Source organism: Prunus persica, chromosome G2 (genome assembly GCF_000346465.2).
Source record: "Prunus persica cultivar Lovell chromosome G2, Prunus_persica_NCBIv2, whole genome shotgun sequence".
In the NCBI taxonomy this organism is placed as follows: domain Eukaryota; kingdom Viridiplantae; phylum Streptophyta; class Magnoliopsida; order Rosales; family Rosaceae; genus Prunus; species Prunus persica.
In genome coordinates, this window is record NC_034010.1 from 12,537,659 (window position 1) to 12,545,973 (window position 8,315).

Consider the following 8,315-nt stretch of genomic DNA (forward strand, 5'->3'; position numbering starts at 1 on the left):
CATTGAACTATCCTCACAGCCGCGCGGATTGCAGGACTAGTCGGTCCATATCAGCCAGGTTTAGGGAATCGAATCCCAAGGTGGTCACTATGCCCCCTTCACTCTCAGATCAACTCTAAACACTGTCAATGAAGCTGATGCCTAAAGTACGATTAAATCCATACAATTGATATGCAAACCAAAAGCAATGTTGAGTTCTCATGCAATCATATTTATTACTTCATACATACAGTAAAATACAAGCCTGGTTTAGTGGTCTCCCTACCTCGAGTCCAATGCTAATGCCTGGTCCCACACACCTTACTTGCCAACTCGGAAATAAGCTCTTAATGCGCTAGGGTTAGGTCGAGTCACATTTTACGAACCCTAAGTCGAAGTACAAACCCTAGTTCGGAACCCTACGTCGTTGTCAGGAACTTAATGTGAAAACCCTAGGTCGGATTATGTGGTAAATACTATCGCATTTTAGGAAATTTAGGAAAGATCAAAAATAAATTTGGATCCATAAGATAAGGTTAGGAACAAGTTTAGAGGTGGTCCAAAGCTTTAGGATTTTGATTTAGGACTTGAAAATACTTTTCGGAGGTTCAAAATAAATTTGTAATAATTAAACAAATTTTGGAAATTTAAAACTCTTTTCCAAAAGTCCAAAATTCATTTCAACTAATTAATTACTAATTAAAAGTAATTTTCGAAATTAAAAACTAATTACAAATAATTTTCCAAATTTAATTACTAATTTTAAAACTCCACAAAATAATTTAAAATAATTAAACATAACTATTTACTAATTATTAAGTAATTTCAGAAATTAAATAAAATAATTAAACACTACTTAAACATTAAATAAAGATTAATTAAAGTCTAATTAATAATACAGTAATTAATAAAATATAAAGTAATAATTAAATGCAAAATTAATCTAATTAAACTAAGTTAGGAAATTAAAAAAACTAATTTGCGAAATAATTAGTTATTTTCGGAATAATTAAATAAATTAATTAAAACGACTTAATTAAGCTAAAACAATAATAAAAACTAGTTAACTAATTTTAAATAGAAAAACTAATAATTAAGCTAAACTAAGATAATTAAACTAAACTAAACCACAATGAAAACTAATTAAAACAACTCAAAAGGAGAAACTTACCAAGGATGGAATGAGAAGCTTCAAGGGAGGAAATCAACTCCCAAAGGAAATTTGAGGAGATGGGAGGTCCAACTAGGGCTGTTGGATCTCAACCAAAAATCTGATTGGAGGGTCCATATTGAGTCAAAAACTGGAGAAAAACAACAAAGAATTGGCTGCAGCACGGAGGCACACGACATGTCGTACGGGAGGGATGGTCCAAATCGTTTGACGACGTTAGATAAACGACTGAAAACAAACCAAGTAAGCACAACCCGTTTGACAAACACACGAATGCTCAACCTAGTCAGCTTTTTATGTGGGTAATTAATGTTGTGCCACGTCAGCACACAGTCAGGGTCTACCTCCAATCGCATAATGAAATGTCAGTACCTGTCAGAACACGTCAGTATCCTGTCAGCATCTCTCGTCCATCTGATCATCTACGTCAGCATGCCATCGACACTCCAAATCACGCCATGTGTCCAGCTGAAATAATTTTTCTTTTCCAATTTTCTTATTTTCCAGAACTTCTAAAATCCACCAAAAATAGCTTCGAGCTCCGACCAATTCCTTGAAAATTCCAACGGCCTCATCTCCACTTCTACTTTTTTTTGTACCTTCACTTCTCCAAAATCTGAAATCAATACTTAGGTGACGATGGGTAAACTTAAAAGATATTCAACTAAAAGTGCAACAAACTTCACATACTCTAGACCTTGGCCAATCACTCTTATGACTAGTCAATTGTCAGATATGAATTATACCAAACAACAACATACACAGGGCATACCATGATGAATCTGCAGGCCTAGAGAATTACTAGTGACAACCTAGGCACTCAAAAGGACCCATCAATCTAGGCATCCCCTGTGCTAGCAACAACTATGGTGAAAGTGTGTGAAGACAACATAATCAAGCAAACACCAAGCAGCAGATAATGATGACTAGTCAACCACAATTCATACGATGACTAGTCGACCACCAAGAACACAAACCCAGAAAAATTACAAGGATGCAATCAAAAATTGTTCACCCAGAAACCCACCATTGGGAAAAACTGGAGGTCATCAACCGACCAGGCAATCTACTAAGTAGAAAAAGATTCTTACAAAGGAACACAAGCAAGCTCAAGCAAAACCTAGATCTATTTAGGAAGATGAGTAATACCTCCTTTGTGCAATCTTCTTCTCCAACTTAGCAAATCTTGAAGCCCAGTTCTTCATGGCAATGGCAGCTCCTTCTTCAGCTCATTCATCCCATGGCACCAGCTTGCAAGCTCAACTCAAACAGAAACCAAAATTTGGATTCAAAGGAGAATAACCAATTTCTTCAAGAAACCATACTCTTGAAGAAATCAATAGTGAATCTGACCTAGATATAAATGAGAGAATGTTTTTATGAAGCTAGATGCAGATTCATATTTCAAATGTAGTTTTTGTTTATAAAGAAATCAATTTGGAAAAACTCACAGATGAAATATTGTTCTCTCTTCAGGAAGAAGAACGGAAAGATAGAAAACCAATCTTTCCTCCAATTCCACACAAAAGAGACGGCTTGCCAAAAGAGGAATCGCTAGGCCTATACAGACCAAAAAATTCCCTTAGGTCAGAATCCCATGTGGCAGCAGAGACAGAAAAAGGAATAGGACAAAAAAGTTGGTTATCAAGCTGGAGAGCAAGGATGACTAGTCATCCAAGAAACAGATGACTAGTCATCATTTTATGAAAACAGTATAATGCAATGTTATGCAATGCACAATTTACCTTGGCCAATTTGCATGAACCTCTATATGATAGTTGTTAGTTAAGAACACCTAGAGAAGCTATTCTCAATCTAAACTTGAGCTTGATAAATAACAATAGAAATCCTATTACAAAGTTGTTAAGGGAAGCCAAAAGAAAAACCCAAAATGCATACATGAACAAAATCCTTCAAAATATTTTCTGAAAAATTCTCCAACACTTAATATAAATCCAAATAAAGTCCAAAAATTCAAATTTAATTTCCAGAGATTCCAATCTTCACAAGTTGAGTCCACAAATTTTCTTTTTCACACAAATCGCTCCAACTAAAAATACAAATTTTTCTAGGGGCTCATAGAGGGATCCCTTAAATAAATTTACAGAGAGCTTCCATTGAGGGATCCAACACCCCTGTAGGGCCCACTGCGCATTGTATTTCACTAATCCAAACTGTCTATTTTGTAGAATCATTCAAAGATCATTTGTATGAAAAATCACTTGAATTTGGATTCATTTGATCACTCAATTAGAAGATTATCTATATATACTTTTTTTTGTAGCACTGTTTTAAGATTCTTCCTCTTTATTTTTAAGAGATTCAGTTACGTTTGTTAAGAATTTCCACAACAATTGCACACATCATTTAAAGAGACTAAATGTACTATACAAGTGTTCAAAAAATTAAAAAACATCAGGCAAGGATAATAATGGTATTTCACACATCATTCAAATTTAAAAATATTACAGCCGGCCCTTTTGGAATTTTTCTTCAATTTAAAGGTTTATGTGTAAATTCAATGCAAGAAATGAGTTGTATTATAAATATATTTTTTTAGACTGATATATTGTAAATGTTGAAATATATTAGGGGACACACATAGAACCACACTTTTTAACACACCATTTAAATTATCGAATTAAGTAAGTTTCAACCTTTAGAATTGTATTTGTTTAATGGGCAATCCTTTTCTTTCACACATCATTCAAATTTAAAAATAATTAAACATTTTGGATAACATTGCAGCCCAACTTTTAAGACTATTCATTATTTTATTATATTCTCTCTCCCCTCTCTTCCCTTTTTTTTGTTTAATGGGCAAACCTTTTCTTTCATCTTCTATCTTCTTTCCGCTGCTTTCTCTGGCTTTATTGTTTGTACATGAGTTTACACTCACACACACCCTCAAAAAGTTTCCAACGAATTCCTCATTGAAAAGAGTTTTGTAGTTTATTTTCCTTCTTCATAACATTTGGTCATTGTTGCTGTAAAAATGCTAATGATATTAGTGTCCATGAAATTCAATGATTTCAAACAGTGAAGGAAATATAGATTAATAAGCATTTTGTCAGTCTTTGTTTAATAAATTTAATAAATTAGACTTGGAGTAAAGAATGAATTATTAAAGTAGTTGGGGTTGTTAATTGTCATGTCAGTCTTTGTTTAACAAGCACTTTGTCTAAGTCTTTGTTCACATGTGGATATCAGAAATCTCAGCAAAGATTTTTCGTAACAAAACATATTTTTAAAATCCGAATTGATACACAATATTCAAAAAGTACTTGACGCAAAAAAGCAAACAAAAGACTGAAATTTCAAATTATTCAAAAAGTATCATTGTCGATGACGGTAGGTACTAGGTAAGGTCCACCAATTGGATCTGGGTTTTGGAAATATTCCGATGCGGCGATGGTGAGGTTGAAGGTGGTGGTGGGATTTGGACAAAAATAAAAATAAAAATAAAAATAGTGTTTGTTGGATTAATTAAGAACATCTATAATTATGTTTTTTATTTTTATTTTTAGCTAAAAACACTTGAACCCTATTGGATTAGTTTAGTTTTGATTTGGTTTTGGGACTGTCGATCCGCTCCCATCTCTATATCTTTTCTCCATCAGTAAAATTGGTCGTATTGGACACATTTTTAAAATTAAAAAAAAAAAAAAAAACTGGTCATTATCCAATCCAGTTTTTATTGAACAGTAACGCAAGGGACACATAATTTGAGTCCCAATGATGAGTCACACGCAAGGTCTAAAATATCGATGATATTGAAAATATCGGTAGTCCAAAAATATGGAAATTTCGATAGAAATATCGGGATATTATCGATATCGATAAAAATTGAATAAAAACCACGGAAATTGTAAGAAAAACTTGGAAATTTTTATTGAAACTTTGGAGAATGTCTATTTAGTCAATTATCTTTGAGTTTATCACAAACAATTAGAAGGAAATGCATTGCATGATGGATTTAACTAATTTAAGTTGATTATACAGCAAGCGGGCAAACACTATGAGTGTAAAAAATATGTAATAATTAATGAAAAAAAGATTAAATACACCGTAATCATTCATATATAATGATTTACTATAATATTTTACAATTTATACATTGCATGGTAAGATACATGAATGACTTAGTACCACATAGAGTTCTTACGAGGTTCAAATTTTTCACTATCTTCATCATCTCTATGTGTAGAGTAAGTGTATTGTGAAGAGTAGTCATCAAATGATAAATCCCCAAAATAGTTTTGCATGTAATTGTTAACATACCACCCATATAAATATAAATATTTTAGCATATTATCACAACAATCCCTTTCTATTGAGGGATCCCTCAAATAAATTATTTGAGGGACACTCTTTAGGGTCCCTTATGATTTTTTTCTTCAACGATTGAAACCATCTATTTTTTAAGTCTATATTCATAGATCATCCTTGAAAAAAATTAGACAAATCGGAAACTGCTTCGATATCCAATTGTGTCCTACAAAATCAATGAACACGGTGCTTCAAGAAAGTACTAAAATTTCAATAATTCAATTGAGTGGTCAAATGATATCGGATTCAAGTGATTTTTTGTAGAGATGATCTTTGAATGAATGTCTACAAAATAGACGGTTTGGATTAGTGAAATACAATCCGGAGTGGGGCCTACAAGGGGTATCCCTCAAATAAGCTTATTTGAGGGATCCCTCAATGGAAGCTCTCTGTTATCACAAAAACATAAGTGATATGGTGTTTAAGGTGTTGGAGGAGTAAAATGGGAGGGGTTCATATCCCCTTTGTGCTTTTTTCTCCCCTTTTTCCCTTTTTTTTTTTAAACTTTTTTTTTCCTTCACATCGATATTTTCGATATTTTAGCGATATTGTGAGCGAAATTATCGACATCGATATTTTCCGATATTATCATCGATATTGTCGATATTTATACGATATGTACATGGATATGTTCTGAAATATCCGTGATTCAAAAAAATCGAAATATCCTCGATATTTCCTCGATATTATTGATATTTCAGACTATGGTCACACGCATGTCAATCCCAACGGGCTCTTATATATGGTTGAGGAGAATTTATCTTACAGACCAAATGTCTCAAGTTCAAATCACCATAATATCCTAGTTGTGTGTGTGAATTTAGACTATTTCTTGTACTACAAAATATATATAACGTGTTAAAGTATTGGTGAAACAAGAACCGCGCTTTTTCATTCCAAGCATTCTTTAATACAAGCCAGGGTGAGGAAAGGAACAAAAACAGAAACTAGATCGGTGTATGTGTGAATGCTGCATTGTCATGGTCTTTGTTTAGTTAGCATATTGTCTAATTCTTGTTTTTGCTTGCATAGTCTTTGTTCACACATGTGAATCTGTGACTTAAAAATTAAAAACAGCCCACCGAGTATGTCTACTAATAATCTGTTTATATTAACATCTAGATGGTCACAATTAAAAAAGAAAAGCAATAGAAAGTGAGGAGAAACTAAAGGACAATGGAGATGAATAGGAAGAGTAGAAATCTCACTTCAGCTCGGGTGACCATTTCAACTTTCCATTATCCGTCTGATATCAAATTGGGTGATTCTATGGACACCAAGCCCCCACATTTTCGGTTTATGAAATATTCACTGCTTGCAAGTTGCATATATCTTATCTTAACCGAGTCCTCTCCCCAAACTTTATACTCCCAAGTTCCAAGAACAATGATATTGCCCAAAAAAATAATTTAAAAAAAAAAAAAAGGATGAAATAATTCAACACTTTACTGGACTATGGAAGGGCATTTTCTTCTCATCACTGTTGCCCGACTCTTTTGTATTGGTGTGTGTGTGTACAGCATTCTTCTTCCGCCAATCCTTGAACCGATGGGTCATCTTCTTCTAAGAGGTTCAACTGAAGGCTCAATGACATTCCAAAGGTCTTGAGCCAACAAGTAATACTCAATAGTAATTAGGGTTTAAATTCATATGTTTATTCTTCTTTTAAGGAGGGATATATATATATATATATATATATATATATATATACTACATACATAGTGGGTTCAAATAGGAAATATATACAAAATTTTCTAATTATATTCAAATTAGATAATTACAATAAAATACAAATTCTTTACTAGGTGAATGCATAAATTGGTTAGGAACGCTTATGACATAAGCAATATCAAGGTGTGTCAGTGATAAATAAATCTATCTCCCAACCAACCTTTGATATCTTTCTTTGTTAGTTAGGACTTGATCCACATAAACTCCCAGTTTATGATTCTCAAAAATAGGTGTATCAGCTGGTTTATAATCAAGCATCCCAATATCTGCTAGCAGGTCCAGTGCGAAACTTACATAATCTAATACGAAAATACTATAGATAAAAATTTGCACACAAATGTCATTAACAAATTAGATTATTTTCCTTCTTCATAACATTTGGTCATTGTTGCTGTAAAAATGCTAATAATATTAATGTCCATGAAATTTAATGATTTCAAACAGTGAAGGAAATATAGATTAATAAGCATTTTGTCAGTCTTTGTCTAATAAATTTAACGAATTAGACTTGGACTAAAGAATGACTTGTTAAAGTAGTTGGGGTTGTTAATTGTCACTCTTTAAGTTCAATATTTAATATTACCAAGTTGAAAATTAATCTAATTTAATTTAATTCTAAAACAATTAAATACACAAGCAATAAGACGAGATTTAAAAAACCAAGGGTTGGATTAGTTGTTTCATCTTTTGCACACTTCTTGTGGGAACAGCCTCGCACTTACACATGCCTATCAATTCGTGTTTATAAATTTAAAACAACACCTTCAGATGACAAACAATTAAGTACAAGTTAACACGGTGGCAGTTTCATAATGTCTACGTCGGTCGCTTTATACCTATTATCGTTACTTAGGGTTAAATGTTTACATAACTGAAAATAACATGTTTCATAAGATGACGGTTTTTAAGTTTGAGGGGTCTTGTTTTAAAAATGCCCCAATGGATCTCGATTTTTAAGGTGTTTAACTTACTGATCCACGACGGTTTTCCATTACCGTCGTCTTTCTAAACAAAACGACAATATTTATTTCTTCCATCGTTGTTTTACTGTCATCTTTTTTCATTTTGTAGTAGTGTTTAACCATTTAATGGTTTTTGAATTAAC